The following is a 13567-nucleotide window of genomic DNA, read 5'->3' on the forward strand; positions in this document are numbered from 1 at the left end:
GGGGACAAACTGAGAATGTACAATTGCTTCCTAGATTTTAATAGAAAAGTTTGGAGGGTACTGAGAAAATATGTAATATGTCAGAAAACAAAACCAAATAAGAGAGGCAGTAAAGGCTTGTTGTTACATTCCATTATATCGGAAAAGCCGCTAGCTACTTTATTAGAGGATGTATGTGGACCATTATCGAGGGCTAGAGAAGGCTGTAAATACATTGTAGCTTTCTTGGACATATTTACAAAATATATAAAAATGTATATATCCAATGAAAACTGCTACAGTAGCGCCCATTCTGAACCGTTTATTCAGTGACTACATACCGCGCATTGGAAAAGCGAACGCAGTCTTATCTGACAACGCTACATATTTAACTGGATGTAGGTGGAGGTATGCATTAGCCCGAGCAAATATTATTAATATCCAGATATAACCCGGGCGCGAATCCGATCGTGAGAGCTTTTCGCGAATTACATAGCTTTATGCGAACATATTGCCATGTGAAGCAGACAAGATGGATAGAATATCTCGATACATTTGAGGAAATCGTGAACTATTTGCCTCATATGACCGCAAACTTTACACCTGCTGAACTAATGTTCGAGAGGAGAGAAAGAAATGAATAGATAGATAAGATATCAGAAGGAGAAACCCAATGGCAAGATAAGATAAGAACAGCTTTAATAAATCTGAGCGAAAGTGCTAGAAAGGGGAAGGTAGATTTTGACAAAAGAATCTTACGCAGACAATCCTTTGGCGTTGGCGAAAGAGTACTGCTAAGTACACATACTCGTTCATAGCTGCTAAACAAGACAAATGAAAAATTGTAATTGAAGTACGAAGGACAATTTGAAGTGATTATGATATGAAATCCAGGAGAATATGTCTTAGAACATCCTGAGACCAGAAATATAAAGGGGTTGTATCCTCATCACGATTTAAAAATTTTTCATTCCTGGAGGAATGAAGAAATATAAGAAAAGGAAGATAATTTTTCTAATAGTAATATAAGTAATTTCAGATAAGATTATGATGGGTCGACAGGGATCCATAAGAGATGAATTATAATGTTTATGTAAATATATATGATTTCTTTCAGCAATGTGATTTTGTATATTCTTAAGGAAAAGTAACTATTACGTTTTTTTAATTTCAGTAAAAAATGTAGTTGTAATGGCTATCTGTTTCAGTTTTCATGTAATTTCTAGTAATACGTACATGGAAATATTCATGTTAAAGGCATAGGAATATATGCAAAGCAACGACACAGAAATATAGCTCATTAATTACTTTAAAGAATAAAGTCAATTCACTGGGTGGAGTTTCATAAAATTTTATTGAGATAGATTACCAACGAAGGTATTTGGAAGGACAATGCTGGACCAAATTTAGAGGGGTATGTGTGATCGTTGTGGGGTGTTTGGTATTAAATTATAATTATCTGAAGTATGATAAATGATGAAGAGAAACGACTGGGCTGAATTTGTGTGGATTTGGGGAAAGTAGATAAATTCGTAATTATACTCTGTAAAGGTTAAAGCTAATTTCGAAGACTGTTAGAAGTGCGGAGTAGTGATGGATTCTGTGAACAGCAACGAACTTCAAGTGAAGTGTTGTGTGTTTCCAGGTATAAAATAAATTATGAACACGTGCTGGTGCTATGTCATAAAAAGAAACTAGGGATGAGACACAAGAGAGGTTATGTGTTTGCTAATAAGCAAGATATACTCATGTGCGTCTTATTAGAAACGATTTTTGTGCTTCATTAAAGAAAAAGGTGAAGTCACGAAAGAGAATTATCACCAGAGTTTACCAAGGAAAACGAGTGTGGACATGGTACTCTGATATTAATAAATAAATGTATGAAGGAGAAAAGATTCGATTATTGTGGTGAAAGATTAACCCAATATTGAGTAATAAAATGTATATTACTTCTTCCGAATCACTAAATTCAGACGAGTAAAGTGAGAATGAAGAGTATATATGTACTAAACCTTCTCTCACAGCGCTTTCCCATCAGTAATGATTAGCATTGATACTTGTTCCGGGGTATGTTACATGTTAACACATCACTGCCCTGTGAATGGCCCTATGAGGGCATGAACCAGCCATTCTAGGACCTGAGGATCAACCTTGTTCCTGACTATCTCTGCCATCCCACACACCCTAGCAAGAGGGTCATCCTCCGTCTCTACACACACCTGACCTGCACCTTCCATCAGATGTCGTGCTGACGTCACTACCAAGACATCTTCACATTTACCCACTCCATCAATGCAAGAACACCCTATATAAAGACAATGTCAGATATGTTATTTAAACTTTTAATAAATTTTTGTAAATTACTGGGTGGAGCATAAGGTTAAATTAGCTTTGTTCCAGGTTTTCCATGGTTTCCCTCAGGAACCATTGCCCGAATCGGAAGGCCATGGCCACGTTAGCCGTTTACAGAGATACGTAAACGGCTAATGTCAAAATATTTAACCTTATGAAAAATTGCGAGTGAATATGAAAACTACACAAAGTTCGTAAGCGGCAAAAGTAGTCATCAGCCGCCAGCATATTCCACCCACTCAGAAATATTGCTCAAAACATTACGGTCAATTATGTTACAACTTTGGCCACCTAATAACTTGTAAAGCAAATCCACGCCCAAAATCGGGTTTTTAAATGGATCGTGAAAGGTAAAAACTGTTCTAATGCTGAGAGTGGTATAAACTGCCTGCGAGAATTGGACATTACGTACTACTGACACTTCTTTCTGGGATAAGGAACCAAAGATGTGTATTTGAGGACTCTCTGTGAAGGGATTTCAGATATCAGATGTGTTTTATGTTGGAGAGATTTTGCTATTGTTGTGCGACATCAGTAAGCTCCATTGTGAATGTTTAGTTATCCGATGGCACAATAAACACATTCAAGAAAATAATACGCATTCAAGGTGTGTATTTATCAGTTTATAAAAGATTTGACAAACATTCGTCAAATATCACGAGACGTAGATCGATCGGAGGTGCACTGTGCAATGATGGCACGAGCCTGCATCTTTTCACGGCCAATATTCTTCCAGTGAATATCTCAGAAGCAATAAACTTTCGCTGATAAAAGAGTTAGACACATCAATCCATACGTATAATACAACATAGCACCTAGTTGTGCCGAACGAGCGAAATAAACATTTTAGAGATGTCAGGAGGAGCAGTTCCGACGAGGAGTATCAGAGAGATCGACGCTGCGGGACATGAATATAGCTCTCCTGTGGTATTTAAAACCAAAGGCATATGTTCTTTACCTTTTAAAAGACTGAAGCTAAAACCTGAATAAAACCACTGGAAATCATAAATAAAAATACCAAAAATAAATAAGAAGGAGAGAATTTTCTTACACATATTTCTTAAATAAATTAATTAATTAAATAAAAATATAACAAAGTTCAGTGCTCGGACGACTGACACATGCACGGGCGGCACCAAATGGTGGCTAATATACCGCACTTCTTTCCATTTCTCAGTGCTTACAGTTATTATGTAATGGGAAATGGAGGCAGATGCGAGCTCTACGCAGATGGGATGAACTGTGTCTCCCGCAAACTGATTAAATAAAGAATATGTGTCAATATATTACTGACATTGATTTGAATTTTGTGTCGTGAGATTCTTCCTATCCAGCACAGACTGAGACTTTTTCCTGCCATTTTCCAGATTGGGAAGAGGAGAGGGTGAAGTGGGAGAGGGGCTTTCGAAGGCTGGGGGATTTCACAGAGGAGGGGGGGTTAATTAATTGATCGATCTGATTAATTGTCAATTAATTTTATATCAAAAGTTGGTCTGCATCGGCATGGGGGTTGGGTTTATCAGAAGGAGGATTATTCACATGGGGTCATAAATCTATTAGCATAACAATAAGTTAATGGCAGAGGGGGTTAATTTGCCCCTGAGAGTATACTTGCCTCTGGACATACGCAATCCACACAAACAAAGTGGCGTAAAACAGACATTACCCTATTACTTCGGGCAGGTGTCTCCGTTGCGTGACTATAGGAGGGTACAAGGTGACCTCGACGATTTCTAGTTGGTGTGATGTAAAGTAGGAAAATGTAAGTTAATACTAATGAGAAGGAAAAACTATCCTGTGCTACCTGACACAGTCTCATCGATTAAATATCTAGGCATAACGTTACAAACCGATATGAAATGGAGAGAGCAAGTCAGATTGATAGTAGGGAAGGCAAGTGCTCTACTTGGTTTTATTTGAAGAATTTTGGGGAAGTGTAGCTCATCTATAAAGGAGGCGGCATATACGGCGCTAGTGTTTGGGATCCCCAAAAGGTCAGATTAAAGGAAAACGTCGAAGCAGTTCAGAGATGCACTGCTAGATTTGTTAATTGTAGTTTCGAACAACAGGCAAGATTATGGGGATGTTTTGAGAGCTCAAATATAAATACTTGGAAGGATGGCAACGTTCTTTTCGAGGAACATATTGACAGAATTTAGAGAACCGGCATTTGAGGTGACTGCAGAGCGATTCTACTGCCGTCAACGTACATTTCGCTTAGGTATCACGAAGATGAGATGAGAGACATCAGGCCTCGTACGGAGGCTTACATACAGTCGTTGTTCCCTGGCTGGAACGGGAAAGGAAATGACTAGTAGTGGTACCTAACACCCTCCACCATGCCTCCTATGGTGGCTTGCGGAGTACCTATGTAGATATAGACGTGAATGTAGTGTAGTAAATGTTTGCTGGATAATTTGAAGAGTTTGAGAGGTATCAGAGAGGCAGTGATAGAAGTGACAAGTTATCGCAGTCCATAACATGTTCAAGTCCCATTCCGACACACACAGTCTGAATCTTTTAGAAAGCTTCTTATGGGTACATTCTTGTAGAGAAGAGGCACACAAAATCTAACCATATTCAGATATCATGGGTGACGAATATTATGCAGTGTCTCCTATTTAGCTGCTATGATGTTCTGTTCTGTATTTTAAAGGGGATTACATCGGTGAATGTTTATTGCTGCTGATTGCCGCGCGGGTCTAGCCGAGCAGTCTTAGGCGGTGTAGTCATGGACTGTGCGGCTGGTCCCGTCGGAGGTTCGAATCCTCCATCGGGCTTTGGTGTGTGTGTTTGTCCTTAGAATAATTTAGGTTAAGTAGTGTGTAAGCTTAGGGACTGATGACATAAGCAGTAAAGTCCCATATGATTTCACACAGATTTGAACATTTTTTTCAAATATCGTTTACCTTAGTTTACAACCGATTACTGAAAATAATTTTCTTTCAACTCTGGACAATCGACCTAGTGTTGTTGATTTTTGTGTGTAAAAGCAGTGTTTTGCGCATTAACGAGTTGTTGATCAAATATTGTCCTGGTGAGAGAGCAGCTGATCGGAAACGTGACGTTTACTGGGGGAAGGAAGGCGACACGCGATTCTGCGGGAAGATACAACGAGGAGCGGCCTGTTCTTCCCGGAGATGGAGTCGGGCGGAGAGGAGCGCCGACACGGGTGGAGAACGGCGCGAGGCGCTGATTTCAATCTCGGCCACAATCGGCGGCGGCGAGCTGAGCTGTTTACGCTGGCCGCTTGTCTCGCGCTGTCTGCCGCCACAACGTCTTGCTCAGGGGCCCTCGACTACAGACAGCCCGTGATGTAGTCTGGTATGGTGCAACAGCCCGTGGAGCGAGACGAGATACCGGAACAAGGTGGTGCAGCGGCAGCAGCAGGTGGAGATGGACTGGGAGGTGAACCCGAGGACCACAGAGACGGTGTACAGTCAGAAGTCCGTTGGTCGTAGACTTTCCCAGAGCAAATCGCGCTCTCATTGACAAGGCCAAGGCAGACACTACATTCAGTTCATACAATGGGAAATCCTTTTCTAAATTCAGAAAGAGACATTCAGTCCTCGGGGATGATCAGTTTGGATTTCTGAAAATATAACACGAGAGGCAATACTGAACCTACGACTTCTGTTAGACTAGAGGATAGGTTAATGAAAGGCAAACACTACGTTCATAGCTTTTGTAAACTTAGACAACGTAAAATTTGTTCCAGTCTATGTTGGACGCCAGGTACAGCAACCAGCTATGAATTTTTTGAAATAAGGTTGGTTGGTTTGAGGAAGGGGAGCAAACAGCGATGTCATCGGTATCATAGGAGCAGAGAAGGTAGTCGGCCGTTGTAACGTGCCAACTGGCGGTACTCAAGATCGAACTCACATCATCAACGAGCCGTACTGTACCACCGTCGCAGTGCCGTGATGTATGGCTTACTGCCACGAAAAATTGCTCGAGCGAAACAATCGATCACTACAGCATGAACCTGGTACAGTTTTAATTTTACAGTCGATGTTATGACTGTGGATCGCTATTAATTTTCAGAAGATTCCAGTCGTAGCGGAGCGCCTGGCAAATAATCGAAGTCTAGCTCGAACGTAGTTGTACTCTTAAAAGACAGATCAACCCTCGGATAGTCAATACAGCAGCAATCATAAACACTGACGAGACGGCAGACTCAAATGTCGAATAATAATAAACAGCACTTTTACTATACACAACGTCGTAATCGTACAGTGACACTATTACATCACGACTATACACTCTAAAACATTCCTGTGGCACTGGCAAACAATATCGAGTAGCAATTACTAGACAGGCAAATTTCGATAACAACTCCCGTTATCGTACTATCGGACAAGACAAAACAACAAATCACTTTAAATACAATACCTGTTTATATTATGTCAAGCTAAATATTAACTCTAGCTTGCAACTGTTCTCACACACCACAAAATTCTCACAACTATCTCTGGAAAAGTCCCGTAATCTTTTAATTACTTACAATATTTATATCCAATATATCGTCGTGTTACGACCAATTCACTTTAAGTTGCTTTCACCGATATCTTTCTGTTTAGTCCAGCGTTGCTACGAAAATAATACGACTTAACGTGTTCCACAGATTTACCAATCTTTGTTATTAGTATAATCGCTGATTTTTCGCTAATAACTTTCTACAACTTCAATTCTAACCGAAGTTACTTAGGACTCTCTTTCCATAAATGAAATCGTTTTAACTGTTTAGCATATCTACCCTCTGTATATTTAGCATCGATCAACTCAATTAATGAACTTTTTGATCAGGCAAAACATACAAATACCATCGTAAAATTGTGTCATGAAAAGCGTTATTAATATCTCTGAAAATAAACGTTTTCTTTTCTCACAAAATTTAGCTACGCACTAATTGTACACACGTAAAGGTTTCTTTTAACAAAAAAAAACTGGTATTTATTTGGTCTATGTAGCTCAATAAAATTCAATAGACGTAAGTGAGCGAGTGCCAGCGAAGACTAACACACTCCACAACAAAGAAAATTCAGTAATATATATAAAAAAAAATAAAAATCCTAGGCACCACCGCCTCTTTAACCCTAACCTTAAGTAACAATGTAACACAATTCTGAGCCACTTTTGCCATTAGGAAAACGCGACCCGCTGAGTTTCCTAAATTGAAATAGGCCACTCGTCACTTTGACTAACGAAGTCTTCGTTTAGTTGCGTGTTGCTTGTAAACGGTTCTTTTTTTTCTGGTCGCTTATCAACTCAACTACAGGCGCGATCTATCACATTACAGTGAAACAGTTCGAATGTATACGAGCCAATTCTAGATTCGCTGTATGACCGTGGTATTTTAACAACAGTAACAAACATGTGTTCGAGTCTTTCCCTTCTCGACACACTTCAGTCACTACCAAGCCATTCCAACACAACGGCTAACAACCCAATTTCCTCTGGGCGAGCCGCGACCACTGCGATAACAACTCCCGTTATCGTACTATCGGACAAGACAAAACGGACAGGATATCAGTTCCTTCGATTCCCAAAAACTCATCAATCTCCTTCTCTCTAACCCGGCTCACGCTGTATCTATCACAGCAAACTATTCCTTACTACCGAACCGTCCACGGGACGACAATAAATCGATCGCCCTAGCACATAAATTCACCAAAATCAGCGTCCCATCCGCGACTATTTATAAAATCACACAGAGCCTACGTACATGCTGTAGCTCAGATTTCGGAGGAAACTACCGTCACAGCTTCGTATGTGGACAGGGACCTAAAAGACAAAGTATCCACGCTGCCTCCGTGAACTGCACCAAAATAAGATACTGGTTCTACCAGCAAAACTTCTTTCCCTCTCTCAAGCCTTAAACAGCGGTGCCTCAATATACCACGCAATAGGTCGGTATCCAATCCGACCTAGACGTACCCTGATATATCAACTCAGTCGATAAGAGGTCTACTCGGGAACTAACTACCTTCTTACGTCATACAAAAGGTACCATTTACAGGAACAAACACGCAGCGCCACGCCAACTTTTGACAACTAATTAATAATTCGTTGAAGCTGTCGGTTCTCTACGACAGCGGCCGGCTGCTGCGCGTCGCTTAGGCAGCATCTCTACCCAGCGATGGCGAGTTGTTGCATCGCTGAAGTCGCTCGTGCTCACCACCTGTTTGTTTCGTCGACTCTCTCGGATCATCTGTAACATGTTTTGTCGACTTAATGCACCGTGCACGTATATTTATAGTGACCACCACGTGTTATTAGCCATTTATCGGGTCGGATGCTCATCAATTGCAAAGGCGAACGTAACCCGTGCGTTTTAACACAGCACACCACGCCCTTTCAAAGGAACCATCCTGGCATTTGCCTGAAGCGATTTAGTGAAATCGCAGAAAACCTAAATGAGGATATCCGGAAGCGGGTTTTAAACGTCGTCCTCCCGAATGCGAGTTGTAACACTCCGGTTTAATCTTACTGACTTATCCCGCTCGATCGGGATCTGATAGCAGCCCAAAATAGATACTAATTAATGTGACCGTGTACCTAATGGGGCTGGCAATCGGATTGGACTGCTACGGAGTTGTTACATTCCATTTTGTCCTTCTCGAATGCTGTAATAATGAATGACTGGTGCCAAGAAGAACAACAACACAGCTTCATTAATCAACGAACTATATTCATCACAAAAACACCAAAAGGAAGGAGACAGCCACTGCCTTCGTCGTACAGAATTAATAACGGCTAATCTCAGCACAGGCCTCTTCGTTGTTCATTACCATCACACGCAAATTTTAATCACTGTAAACCAACACTGCAATCCAACACTGCAATCCAAATAATGCCGGCGCGGTAGACGCGAAAATACAAATATCGGCACTGAAATATCACGGAATCACTCTATTAATTATACTTTTCACTTTCCCGATATATTTCTAACACAAAGGGGTTAAACCGCGGCGATGGCCACTCCCTTTGTCGGTACGGTCTTGCATTCCAGCAACAGACCTCCACCCGGCTCGGCCCACAGCGCGTACCACACTCTACTGACTCAACACTCGCTCTCGCTCTCTCCACCCGACACCACTATCGATTGTTTGTCCTGTCGACCTGTGCTGTCGCAAAACTTATAGTAAGGGCCTACGGACCCCTTACATCTCCGCCCTCGAAAACTTCTTTGAAGCCACAGGCGTAAAAGAATCGGCTAGGGAATTAGACATCACTACATATGAACAAAACACACAGTGCAAATAAGTAATGAAATTACAATCGCCAAGAAAATCCTTGACTCCGGTAGTGGGCTGCCTCTACAATAATATTCTACAAAAAGTTATTACATCTCAAAAATATGGCATTGTCCAAATAACACACAACATCAATCCTACTTACTTAACATAGCATGGTAAATATTTTTTATAAACTTATCTTACCAAAAATTTCCAAAAACTCTTCACTTTCAAAGGTTTGTACGAGTCATTAACTACATATCTGTTATAACTTGCTATAGCAAAGACAAGAAATGAAAGTAGTTGAATGCCAGCTACCCCTTTGGTATGCCGTCCTTTCAGCGGGGTTCGTGCCGTCCATACTACTATCACTCTAATTTATAACTCACTTGGCCAACACACATAAAAGTTAAGGAAGAAATTCACAACTTATTCATTACAGATTCCATAAATTTAAATGCTACATTGTACCGCTAAGCATGTCTTACATAATTATTTGCAACACTACAACTAATGTGGTCACCCAATGAAAAATTTTAAACTACTGATCATTTCATTTTGCCAAGCATTACTGCCATATGTGAATTGTTATCAAGAAAGCTTAGATGAGAGGTACAATATTTCCTGTTATATTCACATTAATTCAAAAACACTATATGGATATTTGTCATTCATTACTCAGTGCCAGAATCCTGCTTCTAAAGCTTGACCTACGTATAACCATAATTGACTCTGATAGCTAATTGGATACATGAATTACTAATTATTCATTAGTTACACTTTGTTTTATCAGCATACTTCAGATAAACATGTATACCTACAAATAACTTGCAAACAGATGTTGCTCATGTGCTAAATGACATACTTCAATACTTCAAACATCTCATACTCCATATTCTTCATTACACATAACTTAACATCAACTTCGACTGCAAATAAATATATATCTTCAACCTACATCAATTCTCCATATAATTCAATACTTCAAATATCTCATACTCAATACACATCATTACGACATAACTCCCTCAACTTAACAGCAACTTCAACTGCATATATATCTTCAACCTACATCAACTCTCCATATTCGCTGCAATAACCACATAAAAATACTACTTCAGGCTCCTTAGCCTCTCCATTCATCATATTTCACATAATTTATTCGAACAACTATCTCCTTGTGTATTTGTTTCTTTATATGTTCATCTACTTACAAGCTGATACATTACTTCAATTTTCTTACAACAGTTTGACCTTTTCATGCCTCATAAAACAACTCTATAAGATTACCAAAATTCTTGTTTAACCAATTAGCTTACCACGACATTATGTAAACATTCGCTTTCTGATATGGTTCTCATTTTATTCCTTCTGGCATTATTAATTTTGGTTATTTACTCACACTAAACTGAGCTTTTTTAAGTTATTGATTCTCTGACATCTCACACTCTACATCAACAGCAACTACTACAAATTTACTACATGGTTCCTGACTGACTTACTTGGATGACCACTACCAATCCTAACTACTACACTAATTTTCTTAACCTAAGGATAGAGAAAGATGGTAGAGGAGTGACACTTGAAATTAGAAATAAAGTCTCACCCAGCTGGGAGTGTACCAGTCGCCACTTGGTATACCAGCAAAAGAGTTGCTAGCTCCCTACACCTAACTTTCTTCAACTCGTACCTCTTCCTCATCTGGGTTATCCCTGTTCTCGTGTGAGTAGTACCTTTTTATGTTTTCCACATGTTCCTTACCATGCACTCTCTTTGTCCGTGCATACTCCAACTCCACAGTGTTAGGATGACCAATTTTTATAATCCTGTATGGTCCCTTATAAACGTGGTTGAATTTATTTATTTCAGAGTTTATTTTCTTTGATTTTGCATGAACCTTAGTCCCTTCCTTCTTCTTGATTCCCCAAGTGAAGGCCTCGCCTTCCATTGCAACCCTCTGATTATCCTCTTCTCGTCGCATGGCTATAGCATTTCTCAGATTGACAGCCAATTGGTTTTGCCTATCTCCTATCCCCTTAACCGCATCATTACATTGTTTCTGCATCTGCATTATCTCGGCGATTCCATGATCGCAATTTGTTTCCACTTCGGTGATCCTTTCTCCCAATTCGGCTTTAGTTTCTTCAATATCGTCTTCTACCTTTTTTGTTAGCTTCCCTTCTATCTTCTCCACGTCTCCCTGGACTTGGTCTATATTCTCCTGTTGCTTCCTCTCTCTCTCGTCGATGTTCACCTTCAGTTGTTCGGGTAACTCCTGCACTTCCTCCTTCAGATTGCATTCCATCTTCGTGTATGATGTTTCGCTATTTTGTGAACCTTTCTTTAATGATTCTCTAAATTCTCGTAATGATGCGTTAAATTCTTGTAAACCTTTCTCTACTGATTTGTGGAACTTTTCTTCCCTCTCTCTAGTTTCTTTTAGCAAAGCTGCCAACATCGATCGTATATCTGCATCCTCTGAAACTGGCTTATTTCTCATCGTTTGCCCTGGTGTCTCGGGATAACTAGTTGAATGTGCTACTGGGCTATCTAATGACACTCCATAATCACTAATTCCTGAATCATCTCTGTCTTCCTGTCCTATCCCTTTCCTTTCAACTACTGCCTCACAAACCTGCTTATCTTCAGTAGACATGTTTGTTTATTTTTAACACACAGGAAGTAATATAGAATAACCTCTAGAACCCAAAACACTCCTAATTACCATGAAACTAATCAAACAGCACCTGCAGTATTTTCAGTTAAACCCTAAATTGATACAATATGCAAGAGCATCGAACATAACAACTCTCAAAACCTAATCACTTACACAGCTTATGTAAAATGTTTTAAATAAGATAAATCATACCATTCATAAAATCTATACATATAAAATCCCCCAAAAACAATAAGCATATCTGTATAATTATCATTTAGACAGCGCAGTATGCATAAATAAGTATGCTCAATTTCAGAGTATTTTTCGCAAACTTTTCGGAAATTACTGCAATTGGGCACTTTTCCTAACACGCAATTCAGTTTACAAACGTTTATTGACCGCGAAAACTGCACGTTGCAATTTAATGTTATGTCAACCAGTCGTCTCCACTCACCAACTGACGTTACCACGAGTCGCGATGTTTTGACTTTTGAATTGGGCGTGGCGCTGTACTGCCGCCGGAACCGCGTGAGGTCTCGCTGTGGTGGGACGTCGTAGTTCTCAGCCGGCTGCTCCATGGCGCTGCAGGCGGGCGTAGTTTGTAGTTCGGCTGCTAGATGTCATGACGGCGCTCGGTGTAGTGCGTCTGTGCTTGAACTACTCTTTGCACAGGTAGTTGGGATGACGTGTGAAATCACCTCGCAGATTGAAGCTCTTTGGCGCAGATGCTACAAGGGTCTGCATGACGTCACTCAACAATTGCGTCGCCACATAAATTGTCGCCTGCATAACAGTTTATTGGTCCACAAGAAGCTGCCCGATTTTCACTATTCAAAAGGCAATTTCAGTCAAAATATTACCACTAAACACTTCTTTAAAAACTTTCGTGATGAATTCTTAGTTCGTTTTGCTATAGTAATGTTCACACGTGTCTTTCTTTAGTGTTCACTTTTCACAGTTTTTCGTGCGGATTTATCGACATTGTTACCCTCATCTAATCTGGCAAGAAAAAACAGTTTATCCACAATCGTAAGGTGCTATTACTTCGTATTGTTCAAAATGCACTGTTTCTTGTCGCAATTATAAAGTTTATGCTCTGTGCCGATTCAACATTGGAAAATATTTTCTTCGCGTTAAATAAGATAAAATTACCTATTGTTCTTTGCGATTCGTCCGAAAATTGCACTTGTCCTTTCACGGTAAGCCAAGGGTGTAACACTCCGGTTCAATCTTACTGACTTATCCCGCTCGATCGGGATCTGATAGCAGCCCAAAATAGATACTAATTAATGTGACCGTGTACCTAATGGGGCTGGCAATCGGATTGGACTGCTACGGA

This window comes from Schistocerca serialis, chromosome 2, assembly GCF_023864345.2.
Source record: "Schistocerca serialis cubense isolate TAMUIC-IGC-003099 chromosome 2, iqSchSeri2.2, whole genome shotgun sequence".
NCBI classification, from domain to species: Eukaryota; Metazoa; Arthropoda; class Insecta; order Orthoptera; family Acrididae; genus Schistocerca; species Schistocerca serialis.